General features: G+C 40.1%; 1 protein-coding gene across 7 annotated transcripts in view; it reads left to right on the top strand.

The window, feature by feature from the left end:
• Nucleotides 1-27199, top strand: part of LOC117215078 (RNA-binding protein Musashi homolog Rbp6) — a 761999-nt gene that overhangs the window by 464029 nt on the left and 270771 nt on the right. The window contains exon 1 of one of the 7 annotated variants that reach the window (XM_033461507.1): nucleotides 27052-27055. The exons of the other annotated variants lie outside the window; for them this stretch is intronic. The gene's annotated coding sequence lies outside the window, so the exon portion shown is untranslated. Of the gene's footprint in view, nucleotides 1-27051; nucleotides 27056-27199 lie in introns of those variants that run through there. 7 annotated transcript variants of the gene reach the window in all.

The raw sequence follows: 27199 nt of genomic DNA on the forward strand, positions 1-27199 counted from the left end.
TCCAGAGAACGCGGAGACGCTAGGTGGGAAATGTATATATTTAGCAAGCAAATTTAATTGATGTCTTGTTGAAAAATCATGAAATATAAAAGGAGAATTTTCAGGCACTACAAAGCCATATTTAGGAAAGTACGAATTAGATGATTATTATATTTTATTTCTGTGAATTTATGTTTGATGTAGAAGTAATTCCGAGTTTTAAATTTTGCGTGTTAAATTATGAAAGACTGCAACTCACGTGATTAAATTAAATTAGATTTTATAAACTAATCAAGTAAAATTATCTAATTTATATTTTATAGTAATTCAATATTTCAAATAATTTGTTCATATTGCCCACTGTCATAATTTAATAATAATCTGAACAGAACCGTGTAAATTATAGGTATTAATGCCCAGTAAATTCATAAAGACACGCAATTATGCATAATACATTCACCAGTTATAATACTCCAATCGACGTTCACAATTCTATCCTGATTAAAACCGAAATTCTATTTTCACCGTGTGAAAATTATACTGCATAAATTTATTTAACAAAAATATTCTTGGATTCGTATACTTAAAGCTTTCGATTACCTATCGCTTTCTCACAATATGGAAGTACTCGGCAGCCCGATAACCGATTCTGGAAATTCATTGTGGCGAAGTGAACCAGCAAGATTGACGAATCATACGAATTTCGTGAATTCGTTGATAATTCGGGTGAACGGCGGGCACGAAAGGAAATGCGAGAGGGCGTTTTCCACAGGGTGAAACTTTCAGTGGCTCGTTTCACGCGCGCTTAGACAATTACCAGCGGCGAATCAGGGAACGGCACGCGCCGTTGCGCCGCCGCATTGACCGGAACGATGCTTTTGGCAGAGATTAATCGTTCCACGCCACGACGTGTCACCGTTTGGCAAATACGTTTCTGTCGTGGCCGGTTCTGAGGAGACAATACGTAGCTGGGAATAATATCGTAAGGCGGCTAAAGGGAATAGAGGAGGAGGGCAGACAGAGAGAAATAGTTGCGGACATTAGCTGTCCACAGGAGCATAAGTACGACGACCGTGCGGCCGCTTCCGTAAGTACTCCGAATACGTATTAACCGTAGCGCGCGGCTGCGTTCCTCTACCCGAGGTATATCCAGACTCACATAAATTTCGTGTAATTCGCTCGCCTAATGCAAATTGCGAGCGCACTGTGCCGGTGTCTAACACCTCCTCGATAGTACACGAGGAACGAGATAGCGACGTGCACGAGACCGACTCTGCCGCATCCTATTAAGGTTTCCGTCGTCCCTTCTTCCCCACCTCATCCCACTGTCTTTATCTCCTGTCGTATCTGTTTTGTCTGTTTCTTTCTTGCGGTTTTCCTACGTAGCTCAAGCTGGAAATCGAGGCTGAGATGTAAAGAGACTTGCTTGAGTAAAATGTATAACGTACACACAATGTATATCGTCTTTTTAATTAAGGTAGTTTTTAACTGGAATCTCATCTAGCTGGATCAGATTGTTACCGTTTAATTGAAAAAATGAGAAAGGAAAGCAATAGTAGTTCTCTCTTTCTATTTCTTCGTACCTGATAACGTTTAAGGAAATACGGTACACGCTATTTTATTCTTTTGATTTATTTTTGCACAAAGAATCACCTGTGTATTTTTACCTCGTATAAATGTAGATAAGAAACGACTGGTTCCTCGAATTGTCAATATAAGCTATCAATACATTGTTCAAGCCTTGTACCATTCAACTGATAAATAGAGCAACGAACATGACCGATAAAATGATTCTTCGTTAATTTCCCATTCGACTAAATCTTCCTAAACATTAAAACAATAATCTTAAACGCAAATCATAAACTTGTCTCTATTCTCGTCCCATCGATTTGCCATCTCTTTCATCTCTTGCTTTTCCTCTCCTTCCTTTCCCGCTTGTCATTCTTCGCGGGCAAGACGAAACAAGGAGCAAAGAAGAGAGAAATGGTCGAGAGTGCGCGTCGCTCTCGTCCACTGACAAGCTTCGTAACATTAATTAGCGGATCGTTCTTCTCTGGTCGCGTTAATGAACGCTCTCGTGTAATTCTGAAGAGGTCCTTGGCTCGCGTTGTGCGCGAGAGAAAATAAACGAAACAAAGCTGAGATAGGGCAGAACTGTTCGGGGGGCGTGGACCGGAAGTCGCGACGACGCTTCCATCACGGGATCCCCCCGCCTGCCTGGCAGCGTGTCGACGCATCCGCCGGATGAAATTCGTCGCGCGGCCTTGTCGAGGGCTCGATCGCGCGCGCCAGACCTGACTATACATATACCGTTCACGACTACCTACTTTGCTGACTTTCATCCGTTTTATATTTCACTCGAGGACACTTTCCCCGTTCATTTCTTATTATCTTCGCCCCGGCGCTACTTCCCGACCTCTTTCTGAATTATGAAAGTGATGAAGTGTCTGTGCATTCGACGACGATACGGGAAAATACGTAGATTCGTTGAAACCAGGCAATTTGCACATTGGATTAATAAAAAGAATGAAATCTTGCGTTTCTCAGACCAGTTTCTTTTACTAGTCTATAAATGAGCAAACAATTAGTTTGAGTTGTGAGAATGGCGATATGTGATTATTGATTGAATTGACTGGTGAAAAGGGGTTTTCTTTGTTACAACGTCATTCTGTTCCTTCCAAGTTATTTCTTATTCTCTTCATTCGCATCTGAGAGGAATATAAATGTTCACTTGAACACCACGATCTAGTGAAAAATTTTAGGAGCTTGTACATCTATGTATCTTTAACTATAAAAGAAGTAACAAACAAATATATATCATAAAACTTGGCTGCTTATTTATATTATACATTATTCCAAGATCTCACAACACCGTAATACCTCGATAAATATCAGAAATTAATCGCTTCGACAAACTTCTCCTCTTCTCCACAAAATTCGAAATACCCTATCAATATCCCCTCGAAAAACTGGCGCGTTACATTCAAGCCATTTCCACCGCTATTTCGTGCAGTTTGCCGAATTAAAGCGATTCAATGGGCACCGAATGATAAACGATGATCCATCGAATTATCACGGACGAGCAGAAGACGACACAGCGACAGGAACGAAGGGAGGCATTTTTGTCGTGCGATTTTAGGGATGCGTGTCAGCAGCAGACGAACAGGACGTTTAATATTATTGAAAATCACCGGGAACGCACGCAAGAGCGATTTTGCGAATCGATGCTCGCCGTTCCTCTCTATTTGTCCCGCGAGACAATGATTTCGCAAGCTGCCGCGTAAGCACCCGCACCGTGGTACCTACGCTTGGTCAAAATGGTCGTTAGATTGCGCTTAATCGGTTCTGGATCCTGATTAAAAAATATATGGATCGCACGTGCCGTAATCGTGCAGCCTCGTTTGCTTTCTGTTTAATCACGCCACGTGAATCAGCAATAGTTAAATCAATCATAGCTGCGTACGTGAGAGGATGTGATAGTACACGAAAACGATTCGACCTAATTTTTTTTTTATTTATCGATGATACTGTTTTCTTTTTTGGTTATTTATCTTGTGTGCAGAACATTCTGTTTTATTTATTTTCTAGTAGGTTTCGCGAATTTTTTATTTTTCAATGGGTGCTTCGAATTTTTCGTTTGAGGCTTTGTTTTCGAGAAAATCGACTTTGAATTTTCGCTCGGTACGCGTGCGGTACGTTATAACGGATCTCACTGTAGATCGTTGTCTCGGTGGAAAAATTAAAAAAAAAATTTAAAAAAAATTAAAAAAAGAAATTTTTATTCTATATTTTCGACTTCTTTTTTCGCGTAGAATCATCCCCTTTCCGCTTGTACCACCAGTTACCAGTAACCCTGTATAAACTACCTGCATAACTTGCTCGGAATTTTGCAGTAGTTCTCACGTTTTCGTAATCAGTAACGTAACTATGTTAATACATTTCTATAGAATCGTGGCTTAGTAAGAAAGAAAGCGTATTTTACATGGTAGAATTGGAAGAAATGGAATGAAATAGAATGTCGTGTTCGGGTCGACGTAGAAACCATGTAAAAGGTTGAACTCGAGAAATTGCACTGTCACGGAAGTCTCTCGGTAATGCACAGTTTTCTTGGTTCGGATATCGGTTTGTGTTGATACACGTTGCGCAAACGAATATTGTGGGATAAAAAGTCGTTCCCGCTTTGCAGCCACCTTTGGGTTTTGTCTCGTGATGCGAATATTTCGTGATATACGTGACGATACGTGTTGCCGTGCAATTATATTTGTTACTCCGAAACGAGGTTCGAGGAAGGGAAACCAGGGCCGTATATCGTGTGTGTAGAAGTGTGACGACACGTGTAGAGTGTCACGAATGAACTTGTCTCGTCGTGTTGCGCACAATGTCACGTGTCATGCTCTTTTCATGTCTCGCGATACTCAACGCGGGACGTGATTATTGGCTACATTATATTCCGCGTACCGTGCAAAAATTGTGCCTCGATGAAATGTTTCTCAGTGAAATTACCGGTAGTTAGAATCAGCGCGGGTATTTATTTCGTGTAGAAAATATTACTCGTTATCGTTTAGTGGGAAAATGTAGATTATTTTTTAAATTAATCTTTCCTCCATATAATCTTTGTGGTGCTGTTTGCGAACTTTTTTATAGATTCAACGATATAAGAAATTTCTCGAGGGAATAGGAATTTTACTAAAATACTGCGTAACATTCTGAATCGGTCTTCTCGATGGGCTAGCTGCATAGACCCCTGTCGCTTGAATTTTCGATCTGATGCGCGTGAATACCGTCGATTTCTGAGAACGTGACACTTCAAAAGGGCTGTCGATATTCTCTCTTGACCAGATTTTTACGTTTACGATACGTTCCAGCTCAAATTCTGTTCTAAAGAATATTGTAGCGAAAAGATTTTTATTCGAAATTCAAGGGAAACGTGTTAGCATGATATGAAGCACTTTTTGCTACTTCCCTTAATACATATTTATCACCAACGTAACGTTAAATTTAATATAATACATTTCAAATGATAGTATTAAAAATATAAAAATTTACGCCGCTATTTCGTAAACGATTTGATTGAAGTAATAAAACGCGTGTGGGTTGATCACGAAGATGAAAATGAAAAAGGGCGGCAACGAAATTGTCAAAGCACTTTAGAAATGTTTGTATAGCCCGCATCCCTGGATATTCTGAGTGGAAGTATTTCAGAGATACACCATTTACAAGGTGATCCTTCTCCCGCTTCCTCTTCTCTAGTTTCACGAATAAATGGTGTAGCTACTAGCGCAAGAAGAATGTAGGATTAACCCTTTTGACTCACTTTTCACGTAACGGCCGTGCTCCAAAAGAGAGCATCATGAAGAAACGAAGGAAAAAGCGAGATCGATAGGTGATGTATATGTAACATACGTGACTACGGTCGAAAGTACTCTCGATCAGTTCTCGTCGAGTTTCACCCATCGAGTATGTGCGACTCTTGTTACCGCGCTTGACGATTTGAAATTAGCTTGTTCGGAGACTTTGCGAAGAATTGGATGTTGTAATTTGCCGCTTTTATCCTCGTGGGAATTTTGAAAAATTATTTTTGGTGTTTTAAATAATGAAAGCTCTCATATTGATGTTTTTAACATTTTCATTTGCTGAGAAATAATCTAACAAGAGGATTTTATATAATTCTGGTGAGCTACAGAAGCTAAAGACGGTCGAAAATTGGAAAGCAAAAAGTTTCTTGCTAGGAGTTAGCAGTTTTCTTAGTGAATACCGTCGAATAATTTTCGTTCGAATCGACATCATAGAGAAGTTGATTTCGCAATTGACCGCGCAATCTGGACAAAGTCCAGAAACGTATCGTGATTTTATTACCATCGTGGGTATTCAACCGGTGACTATTCTCGCCGGATGAACGAGAAAAGAAGAATGGTGTTTCACGTTTTCGTTCGAGCGTGTTTCTTCTTGCGCCTGATATTCCTTAAACCCTTTACGTACACTTTGAGCATCCATTGCTAGTGGCTCGGAAAATGGTGAAAAATAAGCAGCGTCGCTCATCCACGGAATAATTTATTTGGAGAGCCTGAAGCCACTAAGCCCTGCGGAAATTGTCTGCAGTCCTTTACAAAACTCTAGCCACCCCTGATTCTTCTTTTCCCCCTTGAACCTCCGTTTCTCTTCTATCCCTCCCTCTTTACCCCCATCCTAACCCTATCTGCTTCCTCTTCCACGTTCTAGCGTACACTTCTACGCGTTTCTTTCTTCTTTCCTCTCTCCTTCGTCGAGTGAGTCAACAATACGAGAAGCGTCCATTGTCGAATGCTTTTAAATTTGAAATACAAACCGTCTGCCTTACCACCCTCCCCCTTTCGGCCGTCTCACCCCGCACCACCCATCATCCCTTCCTCTGCAACCTATCAACGTCATCGTGCATGCGCATCTTCTATCCAAAGGCTTTCTCACTTGCATTTTTTTCTTCGTTCTCGATTTCAAACTTTCCACCGCGCGTCGCTCTTTCTCGCTTTCTCCCGTGTGCTCTCTTTCTCGTTTTTGCTCTCCAGTCCCTTTACGGTTGGTAGTTCTTAAGTTTTTGTCTTCTCCGTCCCTCCCAGCTCTTCACGGTGTCCTGTGTATTTCTGTTTTTCGCTGAGCGAAAGAGGAATTCCGTGGAAAAATTGTCGCTACACGCGACCGAGAACGCTCCGCCGATGAATCCCGCCTTGTTTTTTTCCTTTTAATCAGACAAGTGATTTAATCGCCGACCGAGCGTGGAAATCCATCGTTACATTTACGTCAGGAGTTCGAGATTGTTTTTTGTTGCGGAATACAAGAATTTCCGAATATACGAAACGAATGTGATCAACATTTGTGTTATAATAATCTGATCTTGAACACGCGAGGTGTAATTAAAACTCTGCTATAATAATCAGTTTCATGCCTATCCTGTAAACTTTTAATCTTTTAACAAACAAAAAACAACAACAACGATAATAACAGCTCTCTTTTAGCAAACCGCTCTGAAAATCTTGTAACAATTTATCGTTGAACGATACATTCATTGCAGAATGATCTCGTTAATACCCCGCAGCGAATCCCGAAGATACATTTCCCGGCCTTTCGAGCAACTTCCGCTTATCACGGCCGCGAATTAAACTGCGAAACAGAAGATCCCTAGCATCTGTTGCTAGCGCGGTTTAATTCGTTCCCTCCGCGCATTTCGCGGCCAGCATTGTACGGTCGCTGTAATCACAACGAAAACAAGTCAAAACTAGGACGGGCGGTATCTCGCTAGTTGCGGAATGAAATTACGGAAAAATTGGCATGCATACGTGCAGTTAGAAGGTACAGGATCGCCGCTTGGCCATATGATTTACTCTAATTGTTAAGCATCAGTTTGTTCGAGAAGTCTCATTTACATCCAACTTGAAACTCGTTGTTGCGTTTTCGTTTGTCCGTTTCGTTTTTCCTTCCTCGTTTTTACATTTTTTGCCTTCGCTCTTTCGCATGCGTGGCATTTTTACGATAGAAACTCCGTGCAGATACGGTAAATGCAGATATACATATGTATATAACGGGACATTTTCTTTAGAATGCTGAGGATGCATACGAAGGACGGCCGACTAAATCAAGAGGCGTCGCGTTTTATAACCGTTTATAAGCTCTCGGCGGGTTATCTCTTCCCAAGGTGTCATCGTTGCGCCGAATTCCACCCCGATGATTTATCTTTCTATTTACTGATATCGAACGGGCAACGCGGGCGTAGAATTTTTCATCGCGATAGCGACGACATTCGTGTTCTCATGGCTACCGCGATGCATGCATTCTCCGCGTAACGAACGATGTGAAATTACAATTTCAGCTAGCGTGGCTTCCATTAGTCGACCGTGTAAATCATTTTTCCCTAATGCGCTAAAAATTCCGCCAAAATATTGGCGCATGAATATTTACATCCCACCGAATCCGACAAACATTGTATGAAGATTTCTGATTACGATTTAACCAACCGGTTTTCGTGATTTTGAGAGTTTATGCGCCGAAAATTCGAAAATCCTTGAAAAAGCGAATGAAATTGCGTGAGAGCTAATGATTTTTGCTTAATCATTTAAACAAGGAAATATGATGTAAGAAATGTTATTGTCGATTAAAAGTTGTATGTTGATTAGCAACAACTTGTATTGGTTGATAGAAGAACTTTCACTAAGCTAAAACAATTACTATTCACTGTGTTGTTTAAATGAACTATTTGCAAAGGAGGATAATAACATCCAGCATTATTATTTTCTGATTAAATGATGTAATGTAACTTTTTCATTCAGATTTCATCCTCAATCGGTATCGTTGAATCATAAGTAACTGCAACATTACGGATTAGTCTTGAGTTAGAAGTTACTTCTTTTTATTTCTAAACGTGAATATGTTGGAGTTTGTAATTTCCCACGTGTTATACTAAATGTCGCAATGCATCTAGATATTTAAATTGTTCTAGACGCAGTAACTTAGTTATTACAGATATACTGTATAGAACACACGGTTTTCTTATTTTTGCCTTTTCTTCAACCTGAATTCCCGAGATACGAGTCGTGAAATTTCGATCGCAATTTCGACAAAATAGAAATGCCCGAAGAAACGTAATGTTCCTGATTACTCGTTTGAATGGAAAAATTTCCAATAATTATAAAGGGAGAAGAAATGATCGACAATGTTTCACGGGAGTAAGTCAACGCAGGGAGGATTTTCGGTGATATCTGGTAACTGACATAAAATAAAGCGACGAATCTTCCCGGGTGGTCTTGATACCATTCCCTCTGATATCCGCCATCGAGGAAACACGATCCCCTTAATAGCGCGTAACATCAACAGGAACTTTTCCGACCAATTCCTTTCCTTGTCAAGTAGTAAACTGTCACTGTCAGTTGAGCAGCCGAAATGAGAAACGCCCCAGGAAAAGTTACCCTTAGTTATAAATCACATCGAGACAGAGACTTAAATATTTTACGATGAAACTTTCGCTTTTCTTCGAAATATCTGTCGACGAATGCATCTCCCTTCGACAGCATCTCGATCGAACGTTGTCTCTATAAAATTTAATAGCCATCAGTGCTTTTTGCGATTCGATTAATTACTCATCCAACTGAATTATCCAAGTTTTTGGTGCGGATATTAACATATAATCTTAATTATTTAAATTGTTTTCGATCGTCATTGATTGGAACGAAGCGCGAAAGTCATTCACAAATTAAAATTGTTTCAATTGTATCAATTTTATTTGAGATTATTAAAATTTGATAAGCAATACACAGATAAAAATTTATATGTTTGCACGCAATCAATAATTTTGGTACGCGTAAAAGGTATTGACGTTACTAGTTAACAAATAGTAATAATTCAAACAAATACAGATAAATTCATGTATCTACGATGTGATCTACGAACGGAATCTACGAAAAGGCTATCTATCTACCCTATTACACTGTCCTGTTAATATGATCATACTGAACAGAACAGAGAAGGAAAACATTTAACAACAACAGTCATGAATACGTTAAATCGTGTGAAATGATCGAGGGAGAGAAACAGTGAATTGCAGCGGTATAAACGTCAAGCTGTCGACTAACCTTTTATTTTTATGCACTGCATAAATAAAAATCATAACTAGATAAGCGATAATCTAACTGACTAAATAACACGTCACCGTTATTAATGACCAATGATTCAACGAGCGGTGGTAAAATTTAAGCTTGGCGCTGGAATAATACGCTAGGTGATTTGGACGACCAGAAGTTTGACGATATTTTCATGACGCACGTCGCTGGACCACGAGCGAGTGGATAGAGTTTGCACGCTGCGCATAGTATATGACGACGTATCATGAGTGTAAAATACCGTGTACACGTTGTAGGCAGCAGGTACCTGGCCTACCGGTGCATGAAATATAAATAATTAGTATGATATATAAGCCGCCTGCGGCCGGGTGTGCGCGCTGCGATATATCGACGCGACCCACGGCTTTATTTCGAGACCGGTCACATTTTATCCGCTAAATTAGCTTTCCCTCCCGCGATTTATGTTACCCGCTTCGAGAAAATTGCTGCCAAAATAGATAACTTAGCTGTATTTCACGTTGAAAAATCTGAAGAAAATGATATCGAAATCTTGGACACTCTAGAGGATATAAAGTTCTATCCTTCTGTCTTCCCTCTGATTTTGTCCATTGTTCGCGCGTGTTGTTAACTTCTTTGAATATTCTACACTTACTTTGATAAGTATGGTATAATAAAATTTTTAACTACGAATTTTCATTGCAAAAGGTGTATATATATATATACTCTTTTAAATTTTACTTAGCTATTTGAAAAGTATTTTTTTCCATAACAACAGCTTTGATATCAAAAATACTTTCAGTTTAAAAACTATTATAGCGAAAACATTAACGCTATTATTATTATGTTAGTTTTTCCTTTTTAGTGAAATGTTCGCCTTAGGTAGTTCTATAAAAGCGACGATGCATGAAAGCAACGGGGCTTTGGGAAAACAAAGGGGTAAATTAGTCGCGTGAGAAAAAATCAAGACGCGTGTGCTGGTCCATTCAAAGCAGACGGGTGGGAAAGCGGTATCACGTTTCGGTTTCACACACGAGCCTTTAAAAGCACACTCGGTAGCTGGCGTTTTCCCTTGCTATAATTCACAAACGGTTCTTCCTCTTTGCTCTTTCATTCCGTTGGAACAGCTAACTCTACGAGAAAAACTAAATTTATATTTTCGTCCTCTGAGCATCTTCATCCGTTGCACGGCAAGAAACTAGTTACCCTGCGTTCTTCGTTAACACCTCTCTATATAATTCAAGTATAGAACATGTCCTCCTCCATTTGCATTAAAACAAACTGGGGTATCGATTCATAAAAAATTCCATCTCCCAGTAAAAAGAGACCGGATGCAGGATTCGCACGAGCTTGATAAAAATAACCAACGTAATTGTATCGGAAATGAAATGGAAGGGAACAATTAAACCACATTGTTCCTTTCAGCGGCGTATATTCGGCGGAAGCATAGCATAAAAAGTACATAGAGAGCCGGTCTGGTCAGTTTTTACGATACAAGTGGAAAAAAGGATAACGACGAGGAGACAGAACGCGTCACTGACTGGCACACACTGCTTTCCTCCTCTTCTGCAAAACCAACCCTCTCGCTCGCCTCCGTCTCCTCCGCCGCCACGTCCCTCATGCTTTCGCTAACTCTCAGTCCCTTCAACTCGCCTCATAGAGCCACATTCTCGAGCGATCCATTTCCAGATTAAACACGCGTAAAACTCCACTCTCTGGTGCGGTACACACAAGAATCTTCGTCCCGTTCTGTCCCATGGCACGCCTCTATTTTCGTCCCACGATACCATGCCTCCTACTCCGCAGTACCCCTACGGGAATACGTGGGGTCTTATCTATCCCGTTTTGCGCATGAGTGCTAGGGGTGGGAGACAGCCTTTAGAAAAAGAGGTACGGTTTTCGTCAACGAGGTTCGTTCAAAAACTCGTTCAGGGAAATCTGTCACTCCGAAGAAACGAGCTTTTTTTCTTCTCTCCTCGAGTGCCCATTTTGGACACGCGACGAAAGGCGCGCCACCCCTCCAACGAGGAAAGCGACTGCGTTTCATAATAAATCAAGTATCGTCGTGGTCCGGAGATAAGGGAGACTCTTTGTTTCGGACGCTGATGTACCACCCCTCGACAGAATGGAAATAGGAAAAAGATAAGCTGGGAATCGGGAAGAGTGTGATATCGAAGAGTTAGTTTCACGAAGTCGGTTTTTGCTGGCAGGTTGTCTTACTTGATTGCGATTTGATTGGTAGACGTCGCAAGTTTTTGAAGTAAGGAGATACTTGGCTGTTCGAGAAGCTTCGAGGAAATATGGAACGTACTTGAGCTTGTGAGAAATGTAAGGGTAAAGTCACGTTTCAGCAGAAAAATATGCGCGTTTGGAAATTTATAATAAAATGATTAGAAATACGTATGTTGTTTTTCGCTTCCACTGTGAGCCTATCGTGTATTCTTGTGGCATTTTGCCACTTTGGGAATTTTTCCGCAGTTTCGAAAAAACATGTTTTTGCTACGAAGGCCAATGAATTTGGAATGCGTGTCTCGTGCCGACATCAATAGAATTCTTTCCACGTAATCCCCAGTATATTTATGAAAACAAAATATAATCATAGAGAACCTGAAAAAAAAAAACAGTGCACGGGAATCAATTTTGCAACGTATACTCTCGAAGAGCGTTCCATTACGGACGAGGCGCAATGATCGAAGCAGAAATCGAACAGCGTGTACAGGTTCCCACGAAGTAAGTAGTTAGGGACTTCGGAATCAGCCGGTGGTCCGGCACTACGCTGGGAACTCGGAAGTGTGTTGTCGATTATCGAAGTCGAAGCCTTCCAAGTAATTGCATAGTTCGTTTTCTTGTTCGTAGCCGTGTTATTGGAAACACTTAAGCCGATAAGACGTTGCAAATGTTGTCGAAGATTCCGGGAGATTTTCATAAATTAATGTGGCGCGTGGCCTATCTTTAATCTGGCCGAAAATGAAAGTGACCCGGAACACATCAAAATGGAAAATGATACACGAACAATTTGTGCGGTAATTTCTTGAAACGTCTATAGAAGTGAAGCCGAATAAAATGAAATAGAAATACGCGTAACGGGAAAGAAAAATAGAAAGAGAGGAAAGAGACATCGGAGTAAGAAGAGGGGGAGAAAGGACATTGTTATTCTGGCCGCTTAAATAATTCATAAGCAATATCACACCGTTGCCGCGGTCACGTCTCGGCTTCCCTCCTGATTGGCTCGAATTTACGAGCCATTGTCGCCTGATTGGCCGCGCTTGTGCGACGGATGGTGGTTTCGTAAAGAAAAGCACTTTATCGCCTGAAAGCATTGACGTGCCAGCCGAGCAGCGGTCCATGCATGAAAAGGACCAAGAAAGGGAAAGGAAGGACGAGAAAAAGAGGGAACGAAACGCTTGCGGTAATTTCTCCAAGCTAGTCATACTCTTTCTCTTTCTTTCTTCTAACTGTCCTACTCTTTCCTACGCGAACGGGACTTCCCGCTTTCACTTCGATTTAACTTTGTCAAATTCCTTCGTTCCGCTCGCACAGAATGTTCGAACATCCTGCGAGGCGCGAACAAAGTAAAGGCAAATTGAGTCCTGTTTCTTTCTTCGTTTTACTATTGTCACGCTCTTATTCTGTGTAGTCGGCGCGGATGATTCCTTTTTGGAATTCCACTTGCAGTACCAACAGATTGATATCTTTAAACTGTTTGGTAAAAGTAAAATATTGCAAGTAAAAAATATTTTCTTCCATGGCGATACTTTCTTCTTGCAATTTCTTATTACTTAGAGTTTCGAAAGCAATCCTGTTGCGTGTAGCCTTTTGTATCATTCAGTTGGGCGCATCACTTCAATATTTGAACTTTCTGTCTTTTCATATTCTCCAATCTTTTCGGTTGTAGTTTATACGTTTAAATAACTTCGAATACAACTAATCAATTCGATTAGGAAAAGCTTACGCCATCAATGCAATTTCTCCACATACAAATTCATCCGCCATTTTACCATAATTGATCTTTGCTAGCAGAGGCAGTTCGCCGCAAAATCTGTCGCAACTATTCGACAAGTTGACGATTCAGATGGGCGATGGTTCTTCCGCGAGGGGTCTCGCGAGTTCGTGAAGAGATATTATGCCCAACACACTCTCTCGTAAGCTGCAATTTCAGTTCGGTCTGCTGGACCTCGTTGTCCGTGACACTTTGACGCAACTACGGACAGAGAGAACGGTGTCCAGGGGGCGCTTGTGCAAGGCAGTTATGAGTTGCTTAATTGTTTTGTCACTGTTCGTCCCTCCTCATCGTCCCGTTCGTTCATCGTTCTCGTCCTTCCTTGTCATCGTTGTTGTCGTGGCGCTGGCCGCCAGCAGAGAAAGCCCGTTGCTCTGTCTCTCCTTGCCTCTGTTGCCTCTGTTACGCCCTGGCAGTCCTGTCGTAGAGTTCCACGAATACTCGGGATCGTTTCCGGAATAGTACTGGCTTACCCCTTGACAAGTTATCTGTGGGATTCTAACGTTAGTAAAATCGATACCGAGACACCATTATTTGCCTACGGAGATTCGCCGGATGGACCGCAAGGAATAACTGTTGCTTAAGTTATTCACACGCCGAGGGAAATCAATTCGATGCTGTTCCTCTCGTCACTGGCTTCCTTTTTCGCTTTTCTCGCGGTTCGATGCATATTTATGAAGCGTCCTGAACACGTCGAAAGACGGTTCGACCGACAGAGTCTGTAATACGTTTTCGCGTGAACAGAGGAGGGTAGAGAGGATGATAGAAAATGAGCTTACTGTGTAGATTCACTTGGATTTGAAGATTATTTTAGCTTTTAGTCTTGATATTGATTCCATACGGGATATTTGTTAAGAGAGTCGTCCAATTAGAAAAAGGATTAAAAAATTGTTAAATATGAAAAGCAATTTTTAATGACTACAATGACGAAAGGTCAATTTTTGTGAAATTTGAATTTATTTCCCTTAACATCAATTCAAAAATTTCTATTAAACATTCTTTCTCGATTTTCCTACTCCTAATTTTTTATAGCTATTTTATATGTGCGACCTATGAAAGTCTGTTCAGCTTCTCGGAGTAAAGTGGCAGGAAGTTGTTTTAAACAGAACATGAAATTGCTTTCTACGATGTTTTTAAACATTAATAACCGGAGCCTATGAAAAAACTGAAACGTCATATGAAAGGTTAAATGTTTTAGTTTTTACGCGTATAAAATTTTTAAACAAAAATATACGTAATTTTTCAGTTCTCAGTTCAGTTCAGTTTCGTTTTTCGTTCTAAAACCAAAATGGTATCATAAACTGTAATACGATATAAGTTTCCTTACCTGGATGTAAATACGAACTGGCATTTGTACGTTCTAAGGTGTACAACGTGAAGGGTGCGAAAGGACTATTCGGCGTATTAATTTAACAGTGTGTTTATTGATGTTACTAGCGCGTGTTGCAGGTCCCGCTACGTAACAATGACCTTGTGCCGCTACAGTTGTATATTACATTAAACATACTATTATACTCCATAAACACGTGGTACATATCGCTGTTCATTGTTCGATATGCTTGCAAGCGGTAGATTCTTTTTTAGGAAATTAAAAAACGTCTATGCCTAACTTGATTTACGATCGATCTGATAAATTTCAGAACCCTGTGAAATTCTTAATATCGTTACGCGAACGAGGTCGAAAGGAGACTATAAGAAAATTGTCTGCCTCCTTTTAAATTATTACCCTCGAGTTATCTGAGAAAACTATCGATATGAAAACTGACGACATCATACTGAATCACCTGTAATGTTTCCCTTAAATCTTAAACTCATAAAGTTTCCACGTTATTTCATTTTTTACAGTCCTCTTTCAATTTACTTTTCTTCACTGAATTGACATAAGCGATCGCTTTTATCTAACAAGGAAAATAGAAAAACCTAGAGATAGAGAGAGGTTATTAAAATAAAACGGGCACAACATTAAATAGTAACTTGTAACAGTCGCTTTAAAAGCCACGTAGGAGCGAAATCGATGCAGAAATCCGGATAAGAGTAAGAAAGAAGAAAACGAGTAGGGGTGGCGCAACAGCAAGGGTGGGCACCGAGGAATATTAGGGGTTTCATTAAGCCGACGCGAAGACTAGAATAAAGAGTGAAGTGGAAAGCAAGAAGTAAGGAAAAGAATCCTGGGAATTCGAGATTTCGAAATCCCGTAAGTGGAAGCCAACTTTATGAATGCCACGAAATCAACGCTTTTCATTGCTCCTCACGAATGATTGCTTTATTTGTCAGTAAAAGAGAGGGAGGTGGTAACTACGAATCAATCGTTACTTTGAGGATAACTTTTAATCAAACTTTAATCCGAGGACCTGGCCGTGACGATTTCTCCGAGCAATCGGTGGGTATCGTTGATTTTATATTACGATCTTCGAAACGTGTCTCAGTGAACGTTTTAATCATTGAATCGTCGATCGGATAATATATCCCGCAAAATGTTTGCTTACGTTCCGTTCAAATCAAATGGAAATTCGAATTTACTGTTGAAAGATTTTATAGGTCCCATAAGAGAGCAATAAAATGTGAAACATTTCGGTTTGTATATACTCTTTAAAATTGAAACGATTTTGGCCTTTAGATCTAACAGAGCTGTTTGGGCTTTCGATCGGCTTTGTGGACTCTCAGCCCATTTGCGGTTTATTTTTACATTGCCGATGGGAGAACAGATATTGCTAAGAAGAAATTCCTCTCAAAATCGGAGAAATAGAGTCGTTAAAGCAGAAAAGAATTTTAATTTTTCACTGCTTTCAGAAAGCTTGCGGATTTGCTTCTTTCAGTTTCCATAAAACATAATATAACAAATTTTCTAAAATTGGATACCTCAATTGGATATCCACGATGGTCTTATTCAATTGATTTTCGATTGATCAAAACTTTCATTTCGTGTATTCGCGCATTCGCATAATTATGTATTATTATTAATTTTTCATGAAATACATTTATCTATAAATATTTATAAATGCCACGAATGAGCTATTAGTTTAAAAAAGCAGCAGCGTGAACGAATGTTGATCGTTTGCCAATCGACGCGTTACATCTTTGACTTGTTTCTATTTGAAAAATTTCTTTTTATTTACAACATGTTTGGGATATAACACCCTCGCAGCCAAGTCTCGGTAATTTGTCACTCAGCCGCGATTCGCCTTTGTTTCTTTTATTCTTCCCTTTTTCCTTTGCATCTAGTCATGTTGTGTACCAGTACTTGCGTGTACAAATAAATCTGTGTTATTTCTCTGTCGCAGTTGTTTCAATTTAATTCGTCTATTTCCCCAAATTCATTGATCCTTGTATGTTGCTACGAGCAGCAACGAAACGTCCGAGCAAATATGAGAATATATCACCGAGCAGACGTTTTAGAGCGACGAACGATCGTGCGTACACTTATTGCTGTGAAAACTCTGTGATCATTATTTCATCTGGATATTTTTTTAATTTGATGCAGAGAAAGAACTGGCATAGCAAATCGTGCTGGTTTAAAAGTATTCAGAAATTTTAGAAATTTTATTCAATTAGTAACAAATACTTGACTCTGTTTAAAATGCCGATGTTGAGAGTTTACATGTGCTAGGTATTTTATGACAAAGAGGTAATTAAATATAACGCCATAATAATTCTCGCTTCTGGTTATTTACTTTACAAGCTACAATCGAGGTAATGTAGACTCGCGTGTTATTGCAGCAACGTGTTTTCACTGTGTTTTGGATTCACAAATATTGTTAGAAGGGAAATTGTTGAAAAAGAGAATATATATTACGCAACGCAATTCACCGTTGAAATTTATTAAATTGCCTGGGCGCAACTCGCATTTCTCATCCGCTGTCAAGAATACGTTTCCGCGCGAGAGTTTCCTTGTCTTTTTCGCACGATTAATGAAATCGCAGATTTGTGTCTGCTGGTCCATTTTATTTAGACACACATACATTTCATTTAGATTTTCTGACAGGCTTGGTACAATGGAAATATAACGTGCTCATACATCCAAGTTATAACGTAGCAAAATCATTAGCTGAGAAGTTATTATCCGGGATTATTATTACAATTATTCACGAACTTTCAGTTTATTAATACTATTCGCGTCACAGTGACAAGCTGTTTTAACCTGAAAAAAGATTATAAGTATCCTTCTTCACTTTTTTTATTTCGATACCACTTAAAAAATGAGTGACATTCTTATTATTATAAACATTAATATTTTTGAAGAGGATAGAAAATATAATTTCTAAAATACTGTTCGCTTATGATCTTCACATGTTTTTAAATATGAAATAAACGCGTTACTTCTACCACTTTTATATCTGTATCTGAATGTCCGTTTTTATTGAATGTATGAATAAAGCAAGAGTAAAAACTAGAGAGAGTTAAACTGAAAAATTCATTTTTTCACACACTGCAAATTATCTTCACAATCCTAAATCCCACACAAAACTTCAATTACCAGCAACAGTTTAAGGGCAAAGATACTGTGAATCGCGATTCTGGTTTTCCAAAACGGACAATCAACAATGCTTCCAAGTGGATTACACGATGCAACATCATTGAAAACAAGAAACGACGGAACGTCGCGTAAATCCCGCTGTTTTAATACCTGCTTATTCTAAAAATGGTTAATTAAAATCCGCGCGCCAGCGCATGCAAAGCGCTTCTCGCTGCCCTCTCGCAATGTCCATCCAGGCTAATCTCCGTTGAAATATCATTGAACTAATAAACCTCGCTCTTCCCTTCTTTCACTCCGCACGAGACCCCGCATTTACATGATAAATACGTTAAAAGAATCGGAAAGAGACGAATAGTGGCCTTGGCGGTTTTTATTTCTTAATAAAGCCGGATTACATACGAGCCATATCTCGTTTTCTCTGTCCTTAATTCGATTTCCCTTGACCGGATATGGTTGGTCCTCGACCTGTCCCCGCCTGCCTTTTCCTTCGTAAAAAGAGAGTTCATCTTGTCGGCAGATGCCGGCTGCTAAAACGTTCAAGCTGGCTTGGACCAGGCGATATTGGCTGGCGCCGAATGCCGGTGACGTTGTCGAGAAGATTTCTGACAAGCGTTGTTATTAAAAATTCCCTTGCCACCAGTACGCCGGCTGCGCGCGAAAAAATCGAAATAGACGAGAGCGTACACTCCCGGGTACTGCAGCGCGGAATAAATCGTGCTATCGATATCGTATCGCGTTTTCGTTCAACCCTGTCACCTTGCTTCCCTATTTATTTTTCTAATTTTTTTCTAGCTTTTTCCTTTACTATATGTTTTATTTATGTTATATTTATGTTTTTTATCATCTAGTTCTATTGTCCCATTTTTCTTTTTTTTATACTCTGTAATAGTGTTACAGTTGGGATGAAAGTTTGGACGAACAATACAAAAGCCACGTAACTCACACGGTGGAAAATGCATATAGGAGAGCTAGATGTCACTCTATTCGGTAATAATTACGCACGACCGCAGAGGAACGTTGAGCAGTCGCAACGGGATGTTTTGTTCTAATCAGAATGACCCGCTTACGCTTTAATCTCCTCTGATAAAGGCTGACATTTGAAAGCGTGAATATAAATAGCCGTGTGAACCGGTAATCGCAGTTAATTTCCCAATTAACCTCTCCTGCTGATTTCATAATTTATATTCTGGTCGAGTCGTTCGAAAAGGCATTAAAGAGCTTATGGAAACGCATTTGGCAAGGTCTGGTTATACACACACTGCTTATATTTAATTATAATAAGAAATTCATAAAACAAATGAAAAATCCCTTAATTGATTATTTCATCGAAAAAGAAGGAAATTATAAACTGAAAAAACAATTACGAAAGGGGAATCGGGAGCACACGAGCTCTAAATCAAATCGTCGCAGAATTTACAACATTTCGTGTGAAATTTTCAGACGTAACAGAGGCGTGGAAAAAGTTGGTTCTTCAAGACAGGCGACGCGGGTGCTAAATTTTATCATTCCCGTTTTTCTATCCTCGGTGTGACGAACGTACGAACTAAAATAAAAAAAAAAAACGAATCTGACCAGGGGAATATGGCGCATATCCGGCGCACTTTACCTCGCAACGCAGTCGAACCTCGAGTTTGAGTAAAATTCTAGCTCGCGCTGCTAAATGATAAAACCGGATTACGCGACGCTTTTCCTCCCCGTTTTTTCCCCTCGTTACTCGTGAGCCTTTCAATCGGGAGAAATTACGGGAACCTCTTGTCAACCGCGAAACTTCGCGCTGCTCGAAAGAATGAAAATTCGTTCTGATTCCAACGCGAGACGCTAGAATACGTATTTGTATATATATACGCTATCGCTTGTAAATGCTCAAATGCTTTAGTCTATTTGTAGTAACAGTATACGAATTTAACGAACTTTTAATTTGCATAAAATAATAAATTACATTTTTAATCTATATAAATTAATGGCTAATTATATCACTTGCTACGATGTCAGATTATAATATAATATATAAGTATGTATATATGTATAATATACGTACATACTCACGTACACGTTACAGGGATATACGAACGTTGAAAATAATAACGCGACTCGAATCGAAACGAGCCGAGTTCATTTTTATCGCCTATACATCTTGATGACGAGGAACACCGATGGTGGAAAACGAACGGCGAACAGGCGCGCAGCTGGCGCGAATATTAAAGGCAATCGGTCAGTTCGCATAATAACTGACCGAGCCTATCTGCCGGTAGATATAATAAATTCGCGTTCTCCGCGAGTTACGGTAATTTATGACGGTCGTTCGTGGTCCGCGAACGTAACGAATTGTATCTTGACGGACGTGACGTACGACGCGAAATGAAACTTGCAGCTCGCTCCCAGTAATATAGTTCTCACGTGGCACAGGTTTTTTGCGCGTCATCAGTGCACCTCGGGCATATCGTTGCTTTTAATCGATGGAGTTATTACATCACTGTTTAAACAGATTGCCTAGTTTTGTCATTTCAATGGAATAAGTTAGGTTCCTTTCGTGTCTATGGAATTATAATGCATAATATTACAATATTATAGAAAATTTAAGGTCTTTGTTATTCCAGTTATTATTTCACAAATTTATTCGATAGATATCACAAATTTTTATATTTTCAAATATCCGTAAACTCAACTTCCAGCATGCAATTAGAAGTAGAGGCATAAAAACTGCGTTTCCTCTACAGAAGTTAAGAAATATCATTTTTCAATCTTCTATTTGAGTTCTTTATGGAAGTCCGAGGTCCGGCAGGAAGGAAACTTCCCTATCCTTTTTGCTTCATCCGATCGTAATCTACTCCGGCAAATAACTTACATTACATTAGTTTCTCTATATCCCGGTGACATCCCGAACTACCAAGGAATGACAGTTGGGGCGGCCATTACGGCCAGTTTCGAGGATACCGTGGAAACTTTATGGCTCCGGCAAGAACATCGAAGTTGGCCATACTTTTCAGCTACGCCGAGAGAAATCCTCCGTATTTTCGCAATGTCTGCGGGGGCGCGAGCTGTTATAATCATTGCAAACTGCCGAAAGAATCTTCGTATGTTCGCCGAATCGCAAACGCTTGAATCGCTCGTTTCACGGGTACTTCCATGAGAACAATATCATCGCGAATTCGTCGAACCTTTTACTGCCTTTCCGATGCTAGAACTTGCAGCGTTTACAACTTTTCGGGAATACTCTCCACTTGTCAAAATTTCCACGTTACGGTATTATGTATGGACGGTGCTTGTTATTCTCTTTAACTGGAATGTGACTTTAAATTGATAGAAATAATGTGCAAGTTCTTTGATGAAAGCTTGAATTCTTTGTGAAATTTCAATTGTACGGTAACTTCAATCGCAAATCTCACGGTTGATTCGATTTCAAAGCTGAATTACTCTCCAAATTGTACGGATTCTACAATATATCTACATTTTTCCGTTTATCGTGTTCTTCCTTACTTGTTCCTACATTTACTTTAAAATCCGGCATCCGGATTCCAAAGAATTCAAGGGCAATCTATTTACAAGCGGGCCGGTACAGTTGATATGAGTTCAGTTTTCGTTAAAAAGACGGATAACGAAAAGAAAAAGAGGTTGCTTCATCCGGATCCCCGGTTTATTGTCTCTGGCCCAGTTTTCAAGCGATGACTGCATTGTCCGGCTCCGCGTTCCCCTTCCAACTCCCCCCACGTCTTCTCCTTTCGTGCTTTTTCCTCTTTGTAGGCCTTTTCGATGTCCGATTCCCTTTTAGATGCTTCGTTTTCCCGGCTCGCGCTCCGTTTCTTTAGTCCTCGCGTATGAAATCTTCCATTTTCTGTTTCAAACCGACCCCCTTCGCTCTTCTTTCACCTTCTGTCTCGCGAATACACGAAATCGGAACGCGGAGATCGGTAGCGGGAGTAGTAGCGCGCGTTGCAAACGCGCAAGAAACGTACCGAGAAAGGTTTGCAGTGGAAACGCGAGAGCGAGCCTGGTAAAAGGGAATGGTAGCAGAGGGAAGATAGAAGAGAGTTGAAAAAGGAACGACAGCGCTAAGAGACAGGCAACGTTTTAAAATAAGCGACAAAGGCGTGCTCGATCAAAGAGGCGGTCGTTTCGGCGGTCGGAACAACAGACGGAAGGGCACGAGGTAGATGAAGCGAACGAAAACGAACGAGATCGACAGAATGATTAGTTGCAAAAATCGTTGCGATGTATTTGCCTTTAATTTGCGGCACGAATTAAGCGAGTGTTTGACAAAGCATCGCGCACAAGTGCGCAAATGAGAATTGACTGTGACTCGGAAATTTAATAATAATTTCCGTCGTGTCCTCTCCCATCCTCAACCTTGCGCTGCGCGCTGGTCAAACAGCATGACATCGACGATTCCGTTTCCGTTTCTTAGTTAATTTCCTTGAACCTTCGTTATCCCTCTTGATCTTCCATTCGTTTTACATCTTCCCTCCTTGTGACCACATTCATCTTTCCCTGCAATTCTGTTTTCTCTTTTTCCTCTCTCTTGCACTCTAGTTCTTCATTTAACGGATTAACCTTGTTGTTCGAAGCGGGTCCAGGCGAAATAGAAATAAATTATAAACGAGCCATGTTTAAATAGTTAACGAGTGTCGGAATATGGAGGAAATAGAAACGGAAGGACAGTAAATAGGAGAGAATTGTCGGTAGATATTGCACGAACCTCGACGTTTCGATATCGAATGACACGATTCACGAGAATGTGTAGTTTATTTGCTTTTAACTTAATCGTAATTGCAACTTGATTCTGCAGATTTCTCTAATGTATATCATTTCGTGTAGATACGTTTCGTAATTGTTGCGTACCAAATTGAATATTGTTTTATTCTTCCATGAGTCTTTCCTAAAAATCCTTTCTGAAATATTTAATAGTAATAAAAAGATTCTATGAAAGTTTGAACGAAACGGATTTAGAGAAATTTTCTTCAATCTCGGAGTTGAAAGTAATAAATGCAATTATAGAATACGAGGTTACAGAAAGTATAAAAATTCGTTACTGAATTCAATTTTCAAATAAAAAAGATATTTCTGTGAAAATGTCCCTTGTTTGATAATTCGATACCCCAACATTTTATTAACCTACTTGTCACGTTATTGTAATTTTTATTATTGACACGTAGCAAATTCATAGAATATGGATTATAAAATGAGTATTACTTTTATCACTTTGTATGTAAAATATTGTTTAATGTAGCCTTCGTAATCCTCAAAGCACGTAACATCGAAATACAGTACTATTTACTCTAAAATAAAAGTGGGTCGTACTTAACCAGACACTTTTCAGCAAATATATCATCATTCCGTTTTTATTTTTCATATACAAAAAATAATTCTAAATAGAACTTCTAAACTTCTAAAAGCATCAATCTACAAATAAAAATTCTATACAAGTTGCTAGAACACGCACTAGTGCTTGTTTTTTCTTATAAAGAACGCAATTTTTGTGAGAAACAAACAAGAAGATCTTTTAAAAGAATGAAATTTCAAAAATATCGAACAATCCACTTACTGAAACTTTCCTGGTACCAACTGCACGCTACTATGGCGGTATGAAACGAAATTGCAGTACGATTTATCCGACGATCCAGCGGTGCTTGTTTTCAAGCTATTCCAGGGTGAATTAGGCTAGCGCGGTCTCATGCTCGTTCTCACGTGCTGATACGGCTACCTGTATGAGCACGGGGATATAAAAATTGTAACGTTCCACGGCCGCGTAGCCTACATTTCTTTATGGATACGCCGCGCTGTGCTGCGGGCAAAACTCATTACTTTGGCATTCTCCCCAATAAGGGGAGGTCTCTTCCGCGGCCGATTAAAATTCAGCGTGCGTGCGAACACGGGCTCGAGTGAGTTTGCAGCAGCCGAGAAACGCGCGTCATTGACATAAACCAGGGAAATAGGGGGAACGATGGGAACAAGCGGATTAAGTTGTACGTGAGGAATCTTTGACTGCGTTCCGTCGCGTCGTTTTATATTCGGCCCATTTGCCGCTTGGGAAAAGATTGCGCCTTCATTTGGTGACGAGTAACTGCAGTATATACTGTCTGTTTTCACGAATCAAACAGAAATAAACTGAAACGGGCCTTCAACTTTTTTAGATTATTAGTGATATAAAAAAGAATTTTCTTTATCGGGCGATTTCACGACGATAAAGCAAGAGGTACTTGGAAATTTCAACCGTAATAGTTGCCGAATCAATTTTCCATAACCAAGATTAAGCACGACACATGCATGTTTGATGTAAAATATTTTTGAAAAAAGGTTTGCGATGAGAGTCGAGTAAAATTTTGTAGTATTTAAGCTATGAGAATATCAATACAACAAAGGTAAATATTTAAATGAAAAGTGGAATGTACCAATCAAAAAGTTTTTTCATATTAAAACCACGGGGAAGATTTTTTTTCGTTGCCATTATGCATACGTCAGAACTACGCAATATTGTATGAAACTGACAAACCGGCACGTCTGGGACAGACAGAATTACGGAGGGCGATGGAAAGATTCGTGGGTGGGGTGAAAAACGCGAAGGGAGAGGAACACTGCTGTGAAGGGTTAGAGAATTGCTCGAGTGTGGGAAAATCTCCCACTTGTAGCTCGCAGATATTTACTTCGATCTCACTGAGACTGGAGTTAAATCTTGAATGATACTCAGACCGTTCTCTCTATCCATCTGTTTCAACCACCTCCCCCTGCCGAATGTGGAGTGTTGAAAGAATCTCGACCGCGAGAAACAAACTTCATAGTGCCGCCTCATTCTTTGAATTTCTTTCAACGGTAGCTGTACGAATACATAGAATTCGAATATACGATAGGAATACCGAACAGATATTACATAAGAACTAATAAAATAAATAAGGCACACGTTACTGAATTATGACAATTCCGCGTGAGAATATTAATATGAATCGAACAACTTTCTTTTTGGCGGCAGAAGTTACATCGCTGTGCAAACATTATAACTGTCGAGCTGTTAATGTGAGTGCGCGATATATTTCACTGTTCATCATGCCATTAATAATGAACTATTAGGTTGTCCGAAAAGTGTCTTTCTTTTACAGACGCATCTTTATACAAACATGAGACCTAATCTGTCGAACGTTGTGATCTTTATTTTGATAGAACAAAATGGATCACACATAATTTGGTAAAATAATATAAAATGAAAAATGTTATGCCTCCATTATTTTCTTATAAAACGAAAGAAATTTTTCGGACGACCTAATAAATAGTCTGTCTTCAAATGTAGATCGCTTGAAAATTATTCGTAACTAAGTTTGGCGAATTATCGCGCAAAGTATTTATTCTGACTCAAATATTCTTCTAATCCAAATAATCCTATCTTTCTCTGTAAGTACGTAGAATGCGAATTAAGAAAGAACATCCATAAATGCGAAATAATTAATCGCCGTATAGAGAAATGTTTATACAGTAGTCCCGTTAAATAACGCGACGACGCAGTCTAGTTTCCAAAATCCATTTGCATTCTGATCAGCTATAAAGCGCAGCGCGGACACGGAATATTTATCGTGAAAGTTTGCAGATTCATTTGCTATTCACGCCCCTTTACGATACACCGTTCATAGAAATCCAGTTTGATAACGGGGCAACATCAACGGGGACCATAATTCTTGATTACCACTCTCGGGATCCGTGGCCGTGAAGCCCTGTGCCCGCTAACGCCACGCGTTTTTAATTGTTCCGCCCGTTGCGTTCATAATTTAAAGTTTAATAACACTCACGTTCGCGTGGCTCCGTGCGCGTGTATCCTCCTCTCCCGGCAATCTGAGAACTTACGTAGCTCGAGCAACAATTTAACCGACGTGGCCGGGGTCTGGCGTTTGAATTCCGCCGGAATTACCGCGAACTCGCGTGTGAAATTTCTCGTTCGTATTATCCCGGTGGATGCAGCTCGGGAGCGTCGGGTTTCTCGAGCGACGAGACGACGGAGCTTCCGTTCGCGAGAGAATGTGAAAACCATGCGAGAGGGATGAAAAGAGCTCCGTTCTCCTCGATTACTTTTCCAACTGTGGCCGATACGAGCTTTGAGCTTTTACGTCGTAGCAAAGTATCCTAGAATCGGTCGGATCGTTGGAGAATAGGTGGCTCTCCCAATTTCCAGGCGTGCCATCCAGATTGAATTTCTATCGTCGTTGTCGTTCGACGTCGTCTTCTTTGGCGGCAGCCCTGTCGTCGTCGATAGTTGGCGGCCGATCATTTCGCGCGATATCGGATAACCGGGTTATGTTTGCGAGAATGGCTTCGAGCCTCTCGATTTTTCTCCGTAATACCTCCCTTCGTTCTCTCATTTCTTCTATCCTTTACTCTCGAACGATTCTATCTCGCGCACGATTCTTGACTTTGTCCCGCTCTACGTAGCGATACTCTCGGCCCGGGAATCGAACGGAATGAATCGAATAACCAGAACGTCGAAACTAATTTCGTTGATCGACTCCTCTCTCGACCATGACTTGCTGGACGGTGACAAATTTCAATCGCGACGCTGTAGCCTTCGAGACGATTGCACTTAACGACAAATCTCTATATTGTTTGTCCTATAATTGTGGTGAAATTTCAAGGGAATGGAGAGGGTGGCACAAGTGTCTTATTTATTCTAGGTAAGTCTGAGGCGTTATAATTAGGGGAAGGAGGAAGAGGAAGATAAGATAGTAGGAGAGACTATTTTGTCTAATTATTAAGCACATAGAATGTGTATTTGTAAAGAATGATTAGCTACAATTTCCCTATCGAAAACAAATTTTTCTCCTACACTGCTCTTAAATCAATATCGCTATATTGATTTTAAAACACTAAACAAATTTATCGTCAGTATTCCGCGAAAGAAATATTTCTCCTTTATGGCTTTCAAGGATTAACGAGTTACTTTTAAAATGTTCACCCGCAAAACGGTTAATTTTATTGTTGATTCTGGCAGGAACGATAACTCAGCTACAGATTCTATCGCGACGGAAATCTAAAGGGCCCGGTAAGAAAGTTCTTTAGCAAAACTCATCGTCTTCTTCTAGTTGTTCAACGACAGGGCGGGTCAAAAGGAGAAGAATCGCTGGGACGGTGGTTGCAGCGACGGCGGGGTAAGACGAAAACCGACAGACTTTCTCCATCCTCGTCGTTGTAGTT

Source organism: Bombus bifarius, unplaced genomic scaffold, assembly GCF_011952205.1.
Source record: "Bombus bifarius isolate JDL3187 unplaced genomic scaffold, Bbif_JDL3187 scf7180000009343, whole genome shotgun sequence".
NCBI lineage: Eukaryota > Metazoa > Arthropoda > Insecta > Hymenoptera > Apidae > Bombus > Bombus bifarius.